This window comes from Lissotriton helveticus, chromosome 4_1 (assembly GCF_964261635.1).
Source record: "Lissotriton helveticus chromosome 4_1, aLisHel1.1, whole genome shotgun sequence".
Lineage (NCBI taxonomy): Eukaryota > Metazoa > Chordata > Amphibia > Caudata > Salamandridae > Lissotriton > Lissotriton helveticus.
This window is the reverse complement of record NC_136063.1, coordinates 1,351,333,509-1,351,354,123: the sequence shown is the minus strand read 5'-3', so window position 1 is coordinate 1,351,354,123 and position 20,615 is coordinate 1,351,333,509.

Genomic DNA, 20,615 nt, shown 5'->3' with positions numbered 1-20,615 from the left:
TTTTTTTGTTTGAATTACATTTTAGCTCCAAAAGAGTTAAGTAGCCACATCAGTGATCTGTTTGTGCTTGATTGGTACCTAGGGGCAAGTTCAGGCCTACTGTAATAAAGCACAGGTTGGATACAGAGACCAGGCTTATCCAAGTTGGATATTTTACCTCCTGACTTAGGCCCTGAAATGAAATTCAAAACTCCTCAGCTGGGCAAGGCAGCAGGCTGTGGCTGAGATCGATTCCACAAGGCCAGATAGCCCATTGATGAAATACTGGTGAAGCATTGACTTTTGGTAACAAATCTTGGAGCAGGGAGAAACTCAATATGTGTGCCCTCATTAGTTGGATATTTTTGGCACCTTTGCCCAGTGAAGATCTCTACCTGACTTAGCTGCTGTGGAAAATCTCTGAGCGAGAGCAAGCTGAATGTTTGACCTAATGGCAACACACTATTGTTGGATGAACTTGGCAGGTATTACCCAGTCTTCTGTCGATTCTTAGGGCAAAAATCATTCTGTAAAAACGTTTTAAGTCCCAAGTTTTAGAGATAGGATCGGGTACACTTTCACAGTTATAAAAGTTGGAACTGATCAACTGGGCGCATCTGGGCTCTTCAGGAAAGTGGGCTTCCTGCACATTTTGTATCCATGAAGCTTAGCAGGAGGTCAACCAACAGATACTTGGAGCCCACTTCCTGGTCCTGCATAAAAGTGGGAGCAGGTCCATCCCTTAGTGCTCTCCTCAGAGTACACAACAACAGGTGCAGGCCCTCTTTTGTCTTCCACAGGTCCAGTAGTGTTCTGAGGACGGTACTGGGGGTGCCACATATATGCTCAGTGCCTGCCTGTGGGTGGGGAATACTCCTGGCCACTCCCTAACTAATGGGACAAAGGTTCCTGGGGGTGACCCAACCCACTTTTGTAGCACCTCCTGTGAGTTTTACGATAAACTATCCAAAAGAGCCCTTCTCTACTTAAATCAAAACTGGCAGAACCTTTTATCCCCTGTGCAGAGCTTCCTGTCCCCCTTGTTGAACACTGGACTAATATGAACCACAGAGAAGATGAACTACGCTGGTTCATACTGGAAAAAATTAAAATATCAGTGAGGGGAGGCAATACTGACAAAAGACGCAAACAAAGAGAGCAGTTCTTCATGTCAAAATTCAAATCATATACAGAAGGGTTAAACAATAGAGAGGAATGGGAAAGACTAGTGAAGTAGAACAGTAAGATTAAGATCAAAATCAACTGTATATACCAATTAAGTGGCATAGGAATCTGAATTGTAAAGGGGATGGACGTCTTCACTCTGCGTGTAAAGCCCTGTAGGTTTTAAAAAAATGGGTTTTTACCATTTTTCATCATCTGGGAAGTGGGGGGACCTTGAAGTGACCAGCTGATTAAGCACTACCCCCCATTGCTGAGTGAACATGTGCAGAGCCTAAGAGTGGATAAATGTTAACGTGGTTTGTGGATAATTCAATAAGACTTCTGTAATTGTTAGCAGGCTATAACCTATGTATTGTTATCTGCTGAGCATACACTCAGAATACAGAAGGTATATATAAGTGTAAAATCCAAATGTAATAATATGCCATATTTGTGTAAGGACTTCCTTGTTACAATGGGTTATTGGTGTCACGAGACAAAAATTTTTTTACCAAAAACTACTAAAATGGCCGACAACATTTTGCTTAGCGCATGTACATTAAACACCAAAATATTCCTTAGATATCGCTAAAAAAGCCTATAATGATGTGCACTAGTAAGAGCGTTTTGAACACCAACGTGATTCTTTTATTAAAATAGGTTAACACAATAAGAGTAAATACTCATTTTACATCGCTAAAATGTTCACAACAGTGCGCATTAGAAATAGTGTTCGCACACCAGCGTGATTTTCCTATAAAAGCCGCTGTGAGCGTCGTAATAATATTATGAAGTGGACAGGAGTGTCTGTGGTCGTTGTGTCCATCTTCGAATGTGTACGTTTTGCTGGTACGGCAAGAAACTACCAACATGGCCGCCAAAACTGTAACTACCGAGTTTCAGGTGATTTGAATTAGCCTTGTAACATCGGGCGCGTGGGTGTATATAAACCCACTGTTTGTGTACAGGCTCGTACACCACACGGAAGGGCCAAGACGACTGGACGTCATTGAGGAGGTAAGAGGGACCGTCACTAGGTTTATACGGTCGGGGCTCTCTTTTTAAGTTAGGTAATCTCAGGGGCCAAAGCACGAGGGTGCGGTAGGCAGGGGCGGGAGCCTCTTATTGCCGGTGTAGCCTTAGCGGTAAAATAACTCTGATTAAAATGCGATACTGCTTAGGTAGCTGCCAAGCCCTAGGGACTTGATTAATATGAAGTGTAGAAGAGGGGCGTAAATTGATAGCCTTTCATCCAGCACCAAATGAAGAGCAATACCCGAGATGAAATGGTATTGTACTACCCAATGAGTGCCAAAACAATAGTTCAGTGTTATGGCCAAACACACTGCACTATTTACTTGCAGCATAGATGGTCTCTGCTATGTTTGAAATCTCTAACACTAATATTAAAATGTAGGCACATCCTGTAGAGATCTTCTAACCTGTATGCATCCACGCTTATAATGAAAGAAATGAGCTTCTGTCAGTGAGAACCATCTGTGCAATGAACAAACTATGTAAATATTCTAGATAGTAAATACCATGTATGTTATCTATCTAGATTGTTGGTGACAGCACCCTTAACACAAAAAAAAGGTGCATACGCCAGGCAAACGGATCCACGGAGTGCAGAGTCTAGAATCACCCGAGTATCAATTTACAGAGATACAAGGATCCTAAATGTGAAGTGAACAAGCTGCTTATACTAGCTGACCTATTGATGCAAAGACAAGTAGGTGAACAAGTTATTACCCGTATTAATTTATCGCAAAATTGCACGTAGGGACTATCAGCATATATTCATGTCTGAAATAAAATCTGTACTTTTTTATGCACAGATTCCCTGACGTAACGCGAGGGATTACATTATCATCAATTATAATATTCCAGTACCCCTATGTGGCAATGTATAACAAGGACCACTCGAAAATGTAAGATAAAGTAGGACTCCGTCAATAGTGATGCGGTACAACTCCCCGATAGTTCAATATCTAACAAACTGTTATGTATCTATTTTTAGATTAAGAAGATCCTTTAGAAAGTCCTGAAGAAGGTGTTCTAAAGAATACATCACCGAAACGCGTCGACAAACTTTTTAATGAATATGTATTAGTAATTGATTTTTTTGTATATTTGAAAATTATGGTTTTCTAAGAATTGAATGTATTGTCCAAAATGTATTGTATATGAAAGGATTTTTTATGAGTCTATATAACTATGATGATGTCATTATGATTTTAATGTGTTAAGCAAATTTTATGATGGTACTTTCTTTGCTTTGATAATATCAAAATAAAAACTATATTTTGATACATACAGTTGTTAGTGTTGGTTGAACTATATTACTTGGGGTAATTGCTGTTGTATTGAAGCCTAAAAAAATTGTTTTGTTAAATATAAAGTGAAAATACTCAGAAAGGAATTCTCCTTTTTTTGATTTATTTCCCGGTCCTTTCTGGGTTGTATAGGGAAAGCTCTCCCCTTTTTCAGTTAGAGCTTCCTGTGCCCAACCAGAGGTGTGGCTATGAAAATGGGCAAACCCCCCTGTGGTCACTCAAAACTGGTTCTGTATGCAGCTCCTCTCCCACTAGGACTGTAGACTGGCTGACTAGCAGGACACTAGAGGGGGCAGGACTAGGTATGAGCTACATCTGCCTGTGACATAGTAGGCATCTTTTGAAGTTAATTAAGTTCCTACGCACTAACCAAAGTGGCATCCTGTCCGAGGAAGGTTAACTACCCCCCTTTATCTCAGCTCTGTGGGGCAACTTTACATTGAAACTGAAGCCATTTAGCTCTTGGGTGACAGTGAACACTGACAGATAGGCACATTATTCTGCAAGTGTAATTTTCAAACTAGTAGTATAGAATCCGACTTAACCATACAATTGGATTTTCAATAACTATGAAACTGAGACCTTGGAAATTTTTTCTAGCTACTCCTAAAATTAAGTTAAGCATTATACGGGGGGATAATGTAACCCAGTGAGTGCTTCCTTATTGCAGAGGCAGACTTTCCACAGTGAAAAAAGACTTTGGCAGGTTTTCAGTGCCTGGACCAGTAAAACATAAAACACGTATGTCCTATTATTTTATTTTTTTAAACATGCACTCTGCCATAAAGGCATTTAGGAACAATCTTATGAGAGAGTTATAGGTATTAAACATAAGATTTAGGACTGGCAAAAGGTTTATTTTGGCAGGCAGAATTGGCAGTTTTAAAACAGCATGTCCAGTCTGCATCGGCAGGCCTGGAGACATGTTTGCATTGTTTACTGGTGGCACAATACGTGCTGCAGACCACTCGTGACATTTAACTCTTAGACCCAAGGTACATTTTTGTGCCATGTACGACGTAGGTTTAATATGCCAATTAGGTGTATTCTATTCCTGTTCAACATGTGTTTGGGGCCAGGGCACATGCACTGGACAATTAACAGCAGTTTCCCAGAGCATAGAGTCAAAAAACAGCAACATAATCTAGCAAAAAACGGGTAAATATACAGAGGCATTTTCCTACAAGCCATATTTAAATACTCAACCTCCCCGCACTTGGACCATAATGTATAACATGTTAAGCTTAATGAAAACCCCTCCAACATTTTCAGAATCGCATATGGGGGCACATTTTCTGGAAACACCACCTCTCAAATAAATTACAAAGACACTGATAACTAACTAAAGGGAAGGCTCTCTGACACCATTATTTGCAACAATATATGTTCTGTAGGGCAGGGATACTGATGCAGTCAGAAGACAGATCACTATCCGCAGAAAGTGAAAACAGGGCATAACAGAGCTGCTAAGACCACCTCTTCTAACACCTCTTGACCAGCTGCCTCAGAGGAAAATATAATCATGAAAACAAGTCTAACAGAAGCTGGATCCATGTTAGGGAACATAGCATTTGTTACCGCATCTCTAGGATAACAGCTCACTTACAATAAAAGGCAGGCAAGGAAATGTTTGCAGTTTGCCCCATTAAAAAGAGTTTTCTGTGGGTTTAGATATTTTTCTGGAGATCAAAAATCTTCATTCGGCAAGAGCGGAAGCTGTAGCTCTTTTGTCCATAGAGGCCTGCTGGGAAAAAAGCCTCCTTGCAATCACAGGCACCCTCTGTTGATCTTTAGTGAGCACTTCAAAGATAAGGACAACTAAGCAGTACTCCCTGGCTAATTTATATCCGAGGAGGGATACTCTAGGGCCTCACTCCAGCTATCCCGTTGGGCAGCACACATATATGATCCACAGGTCAGTAGTCCTGTCATGTGAGATCAGCGAGCTCACAATCTACTAGATGATGGTGTAACTCTGTACACCATTATACAAGATGTGCTCCCTCATAATCAAATAATGAAAAAAGGTATAGGTAGCAAACTTGCTCACGATGACCCTGTACTCAATAACCTTTGAAGAGGCATAGACTCCATCCCATCCAGGTATGAGAGACTGCTTTTGGATACTTTGGGCCCATTTACGAGGCTGTGCGTCACTTTTACGCCGCCGGTGCGTCACTTTTTGTGACGCAGCAGTGGCGTAAAAAATGTGCCTTGTTAGATGCGTCACTTTGTAAACCCCTGCGCCACATTATATCTGCACCAGGTATAATATATGCAAGGGGGGTGTATTGACGCAAGAAAGGGTCGTAGAATTGACGCAGTGAAATCTATGAGATTTCACTGCGCCACTTCTAGGACGCCATTGCGTCAAAATCTTGCGCCTGCCTCACAGCAGGCGTAAGACTGATGCAGGCGGACGCATTGCTGGAGTTGCGTCACTTTTGTGACACACTCCAGCAATGCATCAGTTTTGCGCTTAGAGATACGTCAGAAATACTGACGTATCTGTAACTCCTTGCGACATGATGCGTCATATTGTAAATATGACGCATCATTAGTGTCGCAAGGAGGGCGCTATGAAAAGTGACGCATCGCTGTTTTCATGCAGTGATGCGTCACTTTTCATAAATGAGAGCTCTTGAGTTTTTTTCCGTTGACATAGGCATCATTTCAGTTTCAATGTTAAACAATCTAGTCTCCTCTGAGCAAATGTTATGAACCATGAGTAAGATAAAATGTTTTAGGGCTGCGAAATTTCTTAAGCAATTTATTTAAAACTGATGCATTCTTTTTCTTCCTGCTTCCATTGTTTGGTGAAGTAACGTGTTTCAGAAAGCCCTTTGGCAAGAGGCATGTTTACCATATAGTTTTCCCCTTTCGACATTTCAGAGAGATGCTTTTAAAATAGTAAACCAAACAAAAGCTGCATTAGGCAAGTTTTCGGCTTGAAAATGTTACTCATAAAATGGGAAAATAATGTGTACTTTCTTTTATGTGCGAAAAGACGTAGCACATTTCCTACTGAGAGCTGTGTTAATAACACGACCCAGTTGTATACAATGGTGGCGCATCTGGAGAAAGAGGGCGACTTGCTGCATAATGGATGTTTCTGTGGAAAAGGTATTCTAAACTCGTTGAACTGAAAACGTCTAAAAGAACTGATGGACCTGCACAAGAGGACGGATAAAGGTAAGTTGCCTTTGGTCCACATCTGACAAGTTATCCATCTGGTGTTCATTCATATTTCAAAGGCATGTTTATTATCCAACAATCAACCCAGACGAAAGCCAATTGTTGATTTGACAGTGTTTTGCTTTTCTTCAAGCGTTCTGTCTGTATGCCAAACCACTATCATGTTGTATGTTATTCATTTGCAAGTATAGCTCATAAAAACTTTAACCTTACGTACAAATTGAAGTTTTTGCAGCTTACAGTCGAAAAGACTGTTCGAGAAAACATTTGCAAAATGTGGTCTAATAATGAAATTTGCTTTGAAAAAAAAGGTTAAGTAGACTGAAAGATTTGCACAAGAATACAACAAAAATAGCATTCAAGGGCTCTACTTATCAAAGGCTTGTGTCGCTTTTGCACGACACAATGTAGTGCATGCACAACACAACCCTAAAATGCGATTTATCAAGCCAGGCAAGGCCACTTTGCGTGGCCCTGAGTGGCTTGGCAAATCAGGAGTAACGCAATGCAGCACAAATCGAGGTGTTGCATTACTCTGCCCCAGGAAGGCGTTCAATGAAAGTTGCATTGGGATTCCCATGCAACTCTAATGGATTTTGATGCTTGCCCAGATTTGCCATTGCTGATCGACCTGGAAAGCGCCAAAATGCTAAGCCTTTCCAGGGGAGGCGTACCAAGGAGAAATATCTTTATTTCTCCTCTTTACTTCCTACACTGTATTGTTTGTGTGCATGAAAGTGCCCCTTCCTGCACAAAAATAATCCTGTATGCAACTTAGGCACACTTGCACCATGGTGCAAGGGTGCCTTAGTTAGCGCCAAGCAGCCCATAGTGCCCCAAGTGTTGGAAAAAGGCAGGCATACACTGTATTGTGATCCATACTGCAAATTCCTACCCTTTTCCTGTACCACAGCTCAGTTCAGAAAAGTGTCTTGCTGTGCAGTATTACATCTAGATAAATATGGCTCTAAGTGTTGGTCTTTTAAGCAAGAGTTACTGTACAAGAAAACAACTGGAGCATCGAGTCAGACTGGAGAGGAAGAAGAGTAAAAAACTGCAAAACAGTCATCCCCAGGCATTCTCCATGTATGCACCCTTCAGGACTTCCCTAACCTTCTTCTAGTTTACAAAAGACATGGAGACACACCTGTGAAAAAAACAATACATCATGATGTAGTAACTGACAACTTCCATTCAAGGGGATCTATTCACCAAGCTGTATTTACGCGTGAGTAAATCTGAACAAGCATTTTACACTTACACTTTGTAGACAATTTACTACCTTTGAATATTCACAATTTCTGAGTGTGAAAATACTATAACTAACTGTAACTGTTCACACTTATAACGGGTCTCGCTACCAAAACAGAGATCTGGAGATCCCCTTATGGTAGAGAACAGGCATAACTAAAAAGGTTTATTAAAAATACATTCATTTGTTTTATTAAAAAGGCTATTGAAGTATTTTTCTAATTATATTAACTTAATTTTGTATATAATGTGTTTAAATTAAATGAATTTGATATATATATTTTTAAAAGTTTGAATACATTATTTCACTTGTTTCGTACAGTGTCCTATTTTAAGTCCCTGCCTCCATTATTTTTAAAGGGAGAGTCTTGCAGTACCAGTCATTTGCCATGTATGGTGCTCTACTTCTCCAGGTCTGACCTGGAGTAATTCACAACAGTTTTGGGTTGTTGTGGTTGTACCTATCAAAGTGAAGTTTGAGAATGAACTTCGGGGCAGATTTAGCAATCTTTCATGCAGCTCAGCACAGCAACCCACTATGCTGAGCTGCGTGAAATGGCAGGAATGCCGTATATAGCATTATACAGCCCATTCCTCTCCTTTCCTTGCGCTGGTGCCCTTTTGGCTGCCTAGCACCAATGCAGGTACACTTGCACCATGGTGAAAGTGTGCCTGCATTGTAGGCAGGATTGTTTTTGTGCAGGTAGGGCCTTCCTGCACAAAAACAATCCTCTGAGGCATTTTCCTCTTCGTAAATGTGTTGCGGAATGCAGTACACTTAGAAAGAGGAAACATCAAGGCAAAATTAAGATATTTCTCCTGGTTGTGCCTCTCCTGTGGAGGCGTAGCATTGTGATGCATTCCCAGGTTTACCAGTGTTGGTAAATCTGGGAATGCACCATTACTCATGTTTGGATGCATGGGAACACCCATGCTCCTCCCATGTAACCAATCTCTGGGGCAGAATAATGCTATACAACGATTTGCACATGGGTGACTCAACACACTGATAAATATGCCTTTGTGGGTGGGTGCATGTCCCTACCTAAACCCTTCCTTAGCCATCCTTAAACACACATTTCTTTTACATTTAATAAAAATCCAACTTCACCATTGAATCAGATTTTAATAACTATTAAAAAAGTTGTTTCATTATATTTTTAGTTAGTCCCATTCACATAATACGGAATTAGGAATTTCAATCTGCACTCTTGTTTCCTACATTGGATGGCTAAGCCTGCTGGTGTGAACAATAGGTTTTGTGAGCTGGTCACTGTAAGAAAATGTAAATTTCTACATATCCTACTTTTAAATATCCACCCTACTTTGTGGGTGATAAGGCCTCAATTGGGGTGACTTATTAATACCTAAAATGGATGTTTTGACCTGTCGAAAGGGTTTATTTTGACAGGCCGAATTGCAATTTTTGGTCTGCTACTGTCATGCTACACTGGTAGGCCTGAAGTCATGTCCTACACTGTTGATGTAGGGGAGGGCACATTAGCTGCTGCAGTCCAAATTTAATTTGCAGGTCATTACCATATACGCAGGACCTATATGTAAATTAAATATACCAATTAGGAATATACAAATTTGACAATGTTTAAAGGGGGAGCACAGGCATTTACTACTGGTCAGCAGCGGTAAAGTGCATAAAGTTCTACAGCCAGCTCATATATAGGATCATGTAAAAGGTAAACAATCTGGGGTAAGCACAAAGAAAAGGGGGATTTCCTACAAACACCAACAGCATTATTGTAATCTATCTTAGATAAAAGATGCTAAATTAGATTCAGTGACAAGTGTGGGGTGCTAGGTGCCCACACAGATGGCATAACTTGTGTGAAAGTATGGCACACTAGATCTGGAAAGAAACATGCACCAGATGAACTTAAAATGGCAGCATTTTCCTGTATTTACTGCTGAAGACATACACTAGAAACAAAATCCGAATCCATCACATGATTCCTGTCATTTTTCTGTAAATGCTTAATCTAGTTGTTCATTAGTTTCTCCTTCAATTTTCTCTGCTTACTTTACTGCAAACACTACTGTACTTCACATAGTTCAGTATTTGATCAATACTTTTAGTCTACCAAAACACCATACTTTGCTACATATCAGAACTAACCTCCGCAGGGAAACCCATTATAAAGTCTGACACACATTTGTCATGAAAGCAAGATCAGTCCTCTTCCACGGAGCATGCACATAATCACCTTGTGATGAGGCCAATAGTGTGACACAGGGCGGTGGTGACATGTCCAATATGGCCGCCATCCTCGACCATCCCGGAAGTTCGGGAGTTGGTCTAGAGGATGCGGTGCATCAGGAGTACGTGCCCAATGAAGAGGAAGAAGGCAGGGGAACATCGTTGTCAGAATTGTGGAGAACAGGATAGGAGACGGAGGAGAACCGCCAGAACCACGGACCAGAGGAAGACATGAAGACTAGAAGTCAGGAGGAGAGGGGAGAAGCTGTCAGCACCAAGGAGAACGGTCTGCAGACTGGAGGTCGGGAGGAGACGTGGGACGACGGTGTCGACATAGAAGTGGAAGGAGACACCAAAGACAGAAACCACTCGAGAAGCACTGCACCAGAGACCGGGGCTTCCCAAGGAGACGAGGAGGCTGGGTCTTCCCTCGCCACGGCCCAGGAGGGCCGTGGAGGCAGGCAAGTACCTACAACATGTTTGTTTTCTGTAAAGGGTTTGTTGGCATGGCTGAGGGCCACTATAGAGTAAGCACAGATAATAAAGTATTCTTACCCTCCCCTTTTGTCTGAATAATGCAGCAGTCGCCTGAGCCCTCTCTTTTTTTTCCTTTTGGGTTACTGGTCTCCTGGGGTCAACGTGGGAAGAAGACTGGGAACACAGACGTGGGAAGAAACAATGAGATAGTCAGAGTTATAGACAACTTGTCATCTACTTGTACCCAGAAAGACTTTATTTTGAAATACGTATGTGCCATAAACGTACTCCCCCTGAATATAGGAAAGAGAAGGAAAGAACCAAAAGCCTGTACCTGACTTGCATAAAAAGAAGCGTTGGAGGTCCTGACCAGGTTCCCTTGATCACACACCTCTATGCATTTCTCACTAATGAAATTCAGATACAATTGTTTCAATTTCAGGATCAATTGTACTCACTTTCACTTTGTTTTCTGCTACTGCATTGTTCTTCTATGCTTTGCCACCTCCTTTCTTACTCAACTTACCTGTATGGTAAGTCATAGTTGACAAATTTCAATTGTGTTTATTAATTGTCTAATATGTCCAAGTATCATTATCAAACCCCTATAGTTGCCCTACTATTCGTTTCTGTAATACACAATAATGGCTTACCCTTCTGCCAATTATTAAGACCTAGCATATGCATCACACACATACCTAACTGCTTCTTTGCTCAGAAATCCCAATGTATCCATATTACATCAAGTTAATTTTTCTGGGCCAATTGTACCCAGCAAGATTTCTATAAAATTCAGTCTTGAATTGAAAAACATTATTCGCACCCCACGCAGGTTCCCTTGGCTGTACTGTAGTTACAGTGGCAACTGTGCCAATAGTAGGAGCAGCTATATGAGCAGGTGAACTAGCATGTGCAGTAATATTCCAACCAAACCTTCTTCATTCTCAGGCAATGCAATAGGCACTGGCGAAATATGTGTACGTATAATTGGTTCTTTTTTTCCCCACATTTTGAGTCAAAACATATGGAGGAGGTCTTAAGTCCATTAGTTTATGTAAAAAGTTATCCTCCTCATTGGAATTATTCTCTGCATCTTTCTTTTCTTTCTTAATTTTAATTTCATCCTTGTTATCAACAAATCTCCTTTTATCTGTCCCATTGACAATTTTGGGAAACTTAGCCGCTCCCAGCATCACCTCTTTTCCTCATAATGTTCTTTGACTTCCCCCCTCCTTGTTGAGTCTAACTTATGGTTTGCAGCCCTCCTAATTCGGCTCTTCATTTTTCTTTTAGCTTTTTTTCTCTCACTATCAACACTATCCCTTTCATTCAGTGCTTCGTACTGTACAGTTCTAGGTTGCAGTTTTCTCTCATACATTATACGCCTGAAATAATAAAGCTGGCTCACATTAAAAGCACTCTCTAAAGGAAATTGTATGTACTGTTATCCAATATGATCTTGTTCCTTTCTTTTAACCACACCATGTACAAAGACCCACATTCAACATCATCTCATATGCAGGAGAATTTTCAGTTGAAATCTTTTCTCCTTCCATAACAAAGCTTTTCCAGTGGCCATCTTTTTCCACCTAATCTGACTCAACACAAACCCATGTGATATGAACAAAGGTGATCAACCTCTCATAGCACAGTTACAGCAAGAGCTCACATATCACAGTGCAACAGTATTCAACAATGTCACTGTAGATCGCAACAGCCCTTATACGACAGTGCAACCAACAGCGACAACGAGCCAATCATAGAGCGGCTCACTGTGAAGCTCAACTAAATTCAGTATGGCTTGCTGTGATGATATTCTGAAAACAGTGCAGAACCCTAAGCAAAGTAACTAACAAAAAAATTCTTGTCTGCTTAACCAAAATACAGGTGAAGGAGTAAGATACATCAATCTCACTTAAGAAGTTAGTAGTATGTTTTGGCACTGACAATCACACAAAAGCAAGTTTCTGATCACCGGCAACCCACCCTTTGATTAATAATCACCAAAGTAGGTAAGAATTCATTCAACTAAACACTTCAGTAATTCAGAAGATCCCTATTTTCATGTGTATGTGGAGCCTCACAATACACATCTTACTTTGTAGGCAAGTTCAGCGAAACAAACATATCTCAAGATCTTGGATTTTGACAAAGTCGTTTACTAATTCAGACAAAATTCCACAAAATTCTAAATAAAAAAAATTCTTCCACACATCCAATCACAAACATTTCAATGCAATTGACAATAGCACACAAAATGAGCATTTCCAAACTAGCCCCAGAAAACCTGCCAACTCATCAAAAACACAAGAGCTAAGACTCCTAAAAACTTACACAAACTAGAGTTGCATAGCCAGAAAGTTTGAACACTTTAAAACATGACACTACAAAGAACAGCATGCATTCAAACTAGAAGTACTACAATGCGCTTAGACAAACCACAATATATCACAATGCTTCAGCCCTATTGAACTCACTTTCCATTGCCCACAAACTACTTAGGGACTCCAGAGCATTGCAAATATTTCAATTGGGACAGACCATAAGAACCATAGTGTAGACAGAATCCTGGGAAAGTGGAAAGATTTAAATCTAATTTGTTATCTGGTCTATATTTTGTGTTGTGAGCATTCTCCACCAAATATTGATGCTGTTTTATCATATAATCTAAGATAAAGCACCTACACAGGAACAACAGTGGTAACCTCAAGATCATTTGAGGCAGATAACAGATAAATCTGCATGGTCAAATAAGTCTTGAGTCTCATGACTATTCAAGATCACGTAAGTCAGAATTAAAGGTCAGATTCAGAAGGCAAAAATAATAGCATGGTAAACCAATATAGGAAATGTGCAGAATGGTCCATCATATGCAATAAAAAGTGTATCATGAAGTCAAATTTCAGAAGAAAATATCCTAAGTCCAAAACAAGAGTTAGACTAATTACCGTCTGCTCTCAAAGAGTCAGGGGCAAGCCAGACTTGCATATTTCCAAATTTAGGATCTTATATAGCAAATTATACAGTGGAAATAGCATGATCAGCATACAATGTTTAAAATTTACAAATCAGATTATGAAATGTAATGCAGCATCATCTAACACCTTCTTAACACCATCTCCTAAATGAATATTAATAAATACCTATCCGATCAAATGCCATTGTAAATAACAGTACAAATCTAGCTACACACAAAGCAATGCCAATCTCATATTATGAACAGGCCTACAGTGGCTCAGGAGGAAAAGAAGCAGAAAAAGCAAAACTTCTATTCTCCGGGAACAGCATGTCACTACAGAGCATTTCATAATTGTACATTTTGCTATGTGCGGCGAGCAGAGAAATTAAAACATACACACATCATGCCTGCTTAAAGATTCAAGATGGAGGTTAGGCCTACTTTGGCCAAGCATAGGAATATTCATTTCCACAAAGTGCAATGTTTTTATTTTAGTGCAAAAATATTTGTAATGTTAGGCACACATTTTTAAGAACTAAAAATCAGCTCTTACATGTGTTAGGGGCCATTGGTGACTGTCCCCAGACTGACCCTTTGTGGTTCCAATCAAGTAAATTCATAAAAAAAACATGGTGACAGCTGCCTGATACTGGGCGAAGAGCGATCTATTGAAGCCCAAACAATGAAATATAGAGATCATAATATGGAGTGCTATACCTAGAGAATAGTTTTACAGGGATAGTTGGGGAGTTTCTGATAGCAGAGGCTACAAGATGATTACTTAACTGAGGAGGGTGGTATGGTGGTAGTGTCTTCTGGTCAGACAGTTGAACACTGTCTTTCTAGTTATGGAGTTGTAGCAGCTGTAGCTAGGTCTTCCTGAGCCAACCAATACTGTTTTCAGAATTGCTTCATTAATATGTAGCCAAAGTATTGACATAAAAGTATGTATGTCACCATATTAGCATGAAATAATTTTTACACTTGTGCTGTCCTTTGTTTTTATTGATACCAATGACTGCAGTTCTTGCTCTAAGATATTTCTCAATATCAATTCCTGTTAATTTTTACAGGCCTCAATAGGCAAATCGATGTAAACTTCACCTCCTTGGATTATTCCGTCCTTTCCTTCAATATATTATTCTTCTTTGACTATTTATAGGTGCTATAAAGCATGTTTATACATCATTCACTTCATGATTGCATATTGCTTTGTGTCATATAATCTGATATTGCAGGTTGCTCAAATTTCTAAAGGTATATGGCCTAATTCACATACTAAAGTGTGAAAGTATAGCCGGAGTGCAAAAACTCTGCTTGGACATACTTTTTTGATATTCACAAAACAGGTGTTCTATTAAAACCTCAAACACACAAAAGGTGATGGGAGGATGCTTGCAATAAAAGAAGTGCTTGGAGTAATATTCCAACCCATCATTGTTTTGCCCAATATGCCTGCTCAGATTAGAACAAGCCATATGCAAATCAGTCTTGACCCTGCTCTAACAGGTACAGTGCAGCCTAAACTGCCAAGCCAGGCCCTCTCAGAACTAGAATAAAAAGCAACCCAAGACCAGATTCAATCAATCAAACAATCAAATATTTGTAGAGTGCACTACATACCTGTGAGGGTCTCAAGGCGCTGGGGGCGCTACTGATCGAACAGCCAGGTCTTGAGTAGCCTTCTGAAGGTCAGCAGGTCTGGGGTCTGTCGTAGGCTCAGTAGGAGGGTGTTCCGGGTCTTGGCGGCGAGGTGGGAGAAGGACCTCCCGCCTGTGGTCGTTCTTTGGATATGCAGGACGGTGGCGAGAGCGAGGTTGGCGTAGTGGAGCTGGCGGTTGAGGATGTAGAAGGAAAGTTGTTTATTGAGGTAGGCTGGGCCGGTCTTGTGGAGTGCCTTGTGCGCGTGGATGAGGAGCTTGGAGGATATCCTCTTGTTGAGGGGCAGCCAGTGCAGGTTTCTCAGGTGGGGGGTGATGTGGCCGTGGCTTGGTACATCAAGGATCAGTCGGTCTGAGGCGTTTTGGATTCCATGATTGTGGAAATTCAGTCAGGTGTAGCTTGGTTCCAGTGGCACAGTGAGCAAGAGATCCATGTCTGGGCATTTCCTTGGCCACGTGGTTTGTTTATTATGAACAGTGTACTTTAGAAGCAGCAAACCAACAACTTTGCTAATTTATAAAGATCATGTGCAGTTTATTTTCAATGTTCATAGTTAATAGTCTTTCTGTGTGCCCAGAGAAGAAAAGCACTATAAGTATATACTGTATTTCTATATTTTTTTCAATTAAAACTAACATTTTATTAACAATAGAATGATTGCACCTACTGTCTGTAAGTTCCTGACCTTGCTGGAAAGCTGCCTAGTGGTAGCATAGTAAATAAACAACCACCCGCTATTCAATATATATAGTTCTTACACGCTATAATGGGTGTAATGACGGCCAGCCAGAATGATATCAATAAAGTGCCAGTCAGTGTTCTGTTTATAATACATTGGCACCTAAAGTGCCAATCAGTGTTCTGTTTTTAATACATTGGCACCTGCAATCTTTTAATAAAAGCCCATCTCCAATGTCCTTATTAATGGTAAGTTGTGACAGTCACTTTAATAATGAAATGATGCAGCTGCTCAACTGTAGTAGGGTATTACAGTTGACTTTTGATGTCACAATGCCTGCTGCCTGAGCCAGCAACCAAGTGAAAGGCATGTCACTAAGCATAATTACTACTGTGGTTACTACTGTGGTTTAAACAAGGAATCTCTTCTGAGATATTTTTCCAAAATGTAAAGTGAGCAGCCGAATGGAAATACGCATGTATAAATGTTGTTTTTTTCCACCCTATAAGTCATCACTGTAAATATAGAATCTCTGATTGTTTCAACACAATATAAGCAACAGAATTTTTCATCAGGCTTGCATTAAACTGATCCTAGTTTATCTATGCAAAAATACAAACTGCCTTTTGGTGTGTTTAATTTCACGTTACAGAGTCTACTTATATTCTCTATGTCTGCAGTGAACATGAAATAGCTGGACAACATGAATTTAAGTAGTTTGTGAAAGGGTGATGCATGACAATGTACTGTAAAGAAAAAAATACCCATATATACATTAAAGGATATTACAAGTCAATTTGCAGTTCCACAGTATTTATTAAGGATCTCAGCCCTGTTCTTCTATTTAGGAACTCTTATAATGTATGGAGAGAGAACTTTATTCTATATATTACTTTCATGGTAACTCAACTTCCCTTGGAACTAATGAACTTTAAATGCAAATATTTATTTAAAGCACAATTCTCCTTGTGCATTCAGCCTTTCTCGCAGATCTTGAAAACATAATTATATACAAGTAGCCCTGGAGACCCACACAACAATCCTTAAATGTGGTGAATTTGGCAAAGGTAGGTGTATCCCATTTGGAAGCGATGGCAGAATTTGCAAGCTCTTATAGTCTCACAAATATTTGTGGGTTACCGAAAATACTTGACTATATTTGGGTAAACCCTTTGTGAAAATATCCAGGAATATTCAAGAACGTAGAAGTAAAATGTGAGATTTGACATATGCCTTCTAAAACTGAAGGAGCACATGGGTATATTAAGGTTACTAGTTTGCATCATTCCTGACAGTATGTCTGTTTTTTATAAATAGTTTTCCAAAAATTCTGCTTACATTCCATAATCAATCTAAGTGAATTGTATTTCAGATTTCTGCTCGTTCTTCACCTTGTTCACCTCCCTTTTTTGCCTTCTTTCTTCCCCCTTTGTTCTTTCCCATTGTGCTTAGTTGAAAATCTTGTCCATGCGTCTAAGGAGGTTATTCAACATAACATAATATAGGAGCCAGTTTAGTACATATGTGTATATTAACAATTAATTTAAGAAATCTATAAATTAGTATGCGCGTCAGATACATCTCTACCCAGACCAGGAGACATACAGATTTTCCGAATTCTTAATTCAATTTTACACCTATTTAAATAACTACTTGATTTTGCTCAGTTATCTCGGAATTCCGCATAATTTGGAAACCATTTGAATATATATCCTTAGCCCTGCTTTCCCGATGCTTCCCCTTAATCCAGCGATTCCAGATTGCTTTACAACAGAGGATGGTTACAAGTGCCTTAAATATGTAGGATGTTGGCATTTACATTTGACAATTGCATTTTAAAGACACTATGGGGCATATTTACAAGAATTGCCGCTGAGCAGTTTTGACGTTGCTTAGCAGCAATTGTTTTTTACCAATGTCTATCACCGAAATCCATTGACATTCTAGCAAGGTATTTACAATCCGTTGTAACATGGCGCTAGGATCAGCTAGCGTAGGTGAAAATCATTGCTAACACTAGCGTCACAGCGATAAAAATCTTGACGCTACAATGAAAATAGTGCCGGCCGGCCAATTAGTACCAAAAAAGAATCACGTTAGTCAGCCCAACGTCACTTTTTAGCCTCTAGATGCAAAACGAGCTCTAATTAAATAAAAGAAAAGAAAAACACTGGAATTCAGAATGGAGCAGCCAGGACCAACCTCAGCACAGGTCAACAATCCCCCTAAACACCACAATAGCAAGGATGACGAGCCAGATTCCCATGGGAAGAGGAAATTTAGAATCAGGGAGTCAATATTGAAAAGTGGTGCATCGCTGTGAAAAAGTAGCAATTCAGCACTTTTCATTGCGCCATCTTTGCGACACCTTGGTGGCTGATGCCTGGAAGCGCCTACAGTCCCCGGGGCCTGGAAGCCTTGCTGCGCCTTCGTCTGAGACCCAGAGTGGGAGGCAATGGTGCTGTGAAGTTACTGCGGCCTGATAGTGTAGGCGGGCTGCGTCTAGACCAAGCCAGTGGTCTATGACTGTAGACTGTGAGGCATCGGTGATCACACTTACCTGGTGGCAAAGGCCGTCAGAATGCATGGAGACACATTGCTGACCTGTGTGAGAGGACCACCTGCCCCTTGGAGCTGTGATCAGTAGAGGCGCTCCTGCCCGCCGACATGGGGAAGTTTGCATTGCATAATACGCGCCACTATTACACCGGGGTGCACAGAGGAGATTGCCTATGGTGGGCCGCGCCACTCTGCATTACAGGCCAGAGGAGATGTCGCTGGCCAGAAGCTGTGTGGGGTGAGGCCCATGAGCTGCGGTGAACATGTGTGTCGGAAGCGCCATGAATTTGTGCCTAAGAGGGCCATTAGGCAACTGCCGTACCCAGCCTTGTGAAATACAGCCTGGCTGAGGATCCTACTGGTTAGTCACATATTTGGGGAGAGCACAGAGGATTGAGTCCTGGTGTCAATGTCCAGGTGAGGAGAAAGCAGTGTGGGGATTGGAGGAGTCCCGAGGGACGTGTCGGACCCAGGCCTACTGCCTGTGGGTGTTGCACATCATGCCATGAGCAATCCCTGTGCTGTGGTGGACCCACATTACTGGGGACACCACACAAGACTGGTGGAGGACTTCTCTAACTGGCTCTAGGCACTGATATCGGCTCTTGGTGGCAGCTGGTGCCAGGGGCACAGAGTTGGTTTTGGCCCTGGCCTTTGGCCACGCAACTTGATCAGCCATTACTTGCTGGGGCACTGAGCAACACGGAATCTGGTCACCACTGTTAGATCAAAGGAGGCGACCGGGTGGTGCTGCCTTTCCTCACACCCTGTTAGTGCGCTTTTGGGTGTACAGGGGACTATCCCTTAGTGGACTTGCTCCTTCCACAGTGCTGTGCCATCTGGTAGCTGCTGTTGCTGTCCCCATCTGCTGCTGCTGGTTCCTCTGACCCGTAGGTCAGGACTTTGAGGCCCTCCTCTAAGTGCAGGCTCCTGCCTGTGCCTCATCCCAGGTGGTTCAGTAGTAGAGTGTTACTGCTCGACTACTTGATTGCCCTCCTGTCCCTCTTTTCTGCTGTTTCTGTTTCTATTGCTGATATTCCTCTGCCTTTCGCTTTGTTTTTTTATTGGCTTTGTTTTTTCTGTGCTCTTTTTCAGATCTTTTTTCCCTGCGCTCTCCCTTGTTGATGCAGCGGTCCCATGCAGCCCCTCCACCCTCCTGTGTCCTTTCCTGCTCCCATGTTTCCCACCTCCCAGCTGTCCAGCACCATCCACAGCACTACTGAATGGCAGTCACTGTACGGCCACACGCAGCGTGTGTGTCACTGGCGAGCCAAAGAGAAGCCCATCTGCACCGGTCCATGCCTGGACCATGCCCAGCACCAGGGACCCTGCCTCTCGGACACTCCACTCGAGAAGCCAGCACCCTCCTTGCCCTTAAACCTGGACACCATGCTGCCTGCCATCTAGCATCACCGAATACCCTTAAACCCTTCGCCTGCCGAAACTGCAACCACATCTTCTGCCACAACAACACACCAGCTCCTCTTGCCACCCAGCCTACCAACAGTGTACCCGACTGGCTCAACTGCATCCTCCTCATCGTGTGGTCCCTCCACAAACATGCAACAAAAATCTGGGACCTCTTCGACGCCACATCTCCAGACATCACCTTCTTCGTAGAAACCTGAACCAACCTCTGCTCTGGACCAGACACAGTCATCCACAACAGCTACAAAATCACCTGCAAGAACCACCCCGTCCTCACAGGAGGAGGCATTGCCATTGTACACAAATGCACACTCCGACTGACCCTGCACTCTAATGGCCCAACGGCGACCATGGAATACCTCCAATTCCAGATCCAGACCAACCCCAACACCACTTTCCACGGCACCCTCATCCACAGGCTCCCCGGCCCCTGACACCCCTTCACAGATGCCATCAGAGACCTCATTGCACTCCAGGCTCTCGCTACCACCGACTACATCCTACTCGGAGACCTCAACTTCCACCTGGACAACCCTAGTGACCAAAACACCACCTCCCTCCTGGAGAACCTCACTAAAATGGGACTCTAGCGGCTTGTCACAGCACCAACCCAAATAGCTGGACACACGCTTTACCATGCCTTCTCCATCAGCAGGAACTTCAACTACAGCCACCCACCAAACTCTCCTGGATCGACCATCATTGCGTACATCT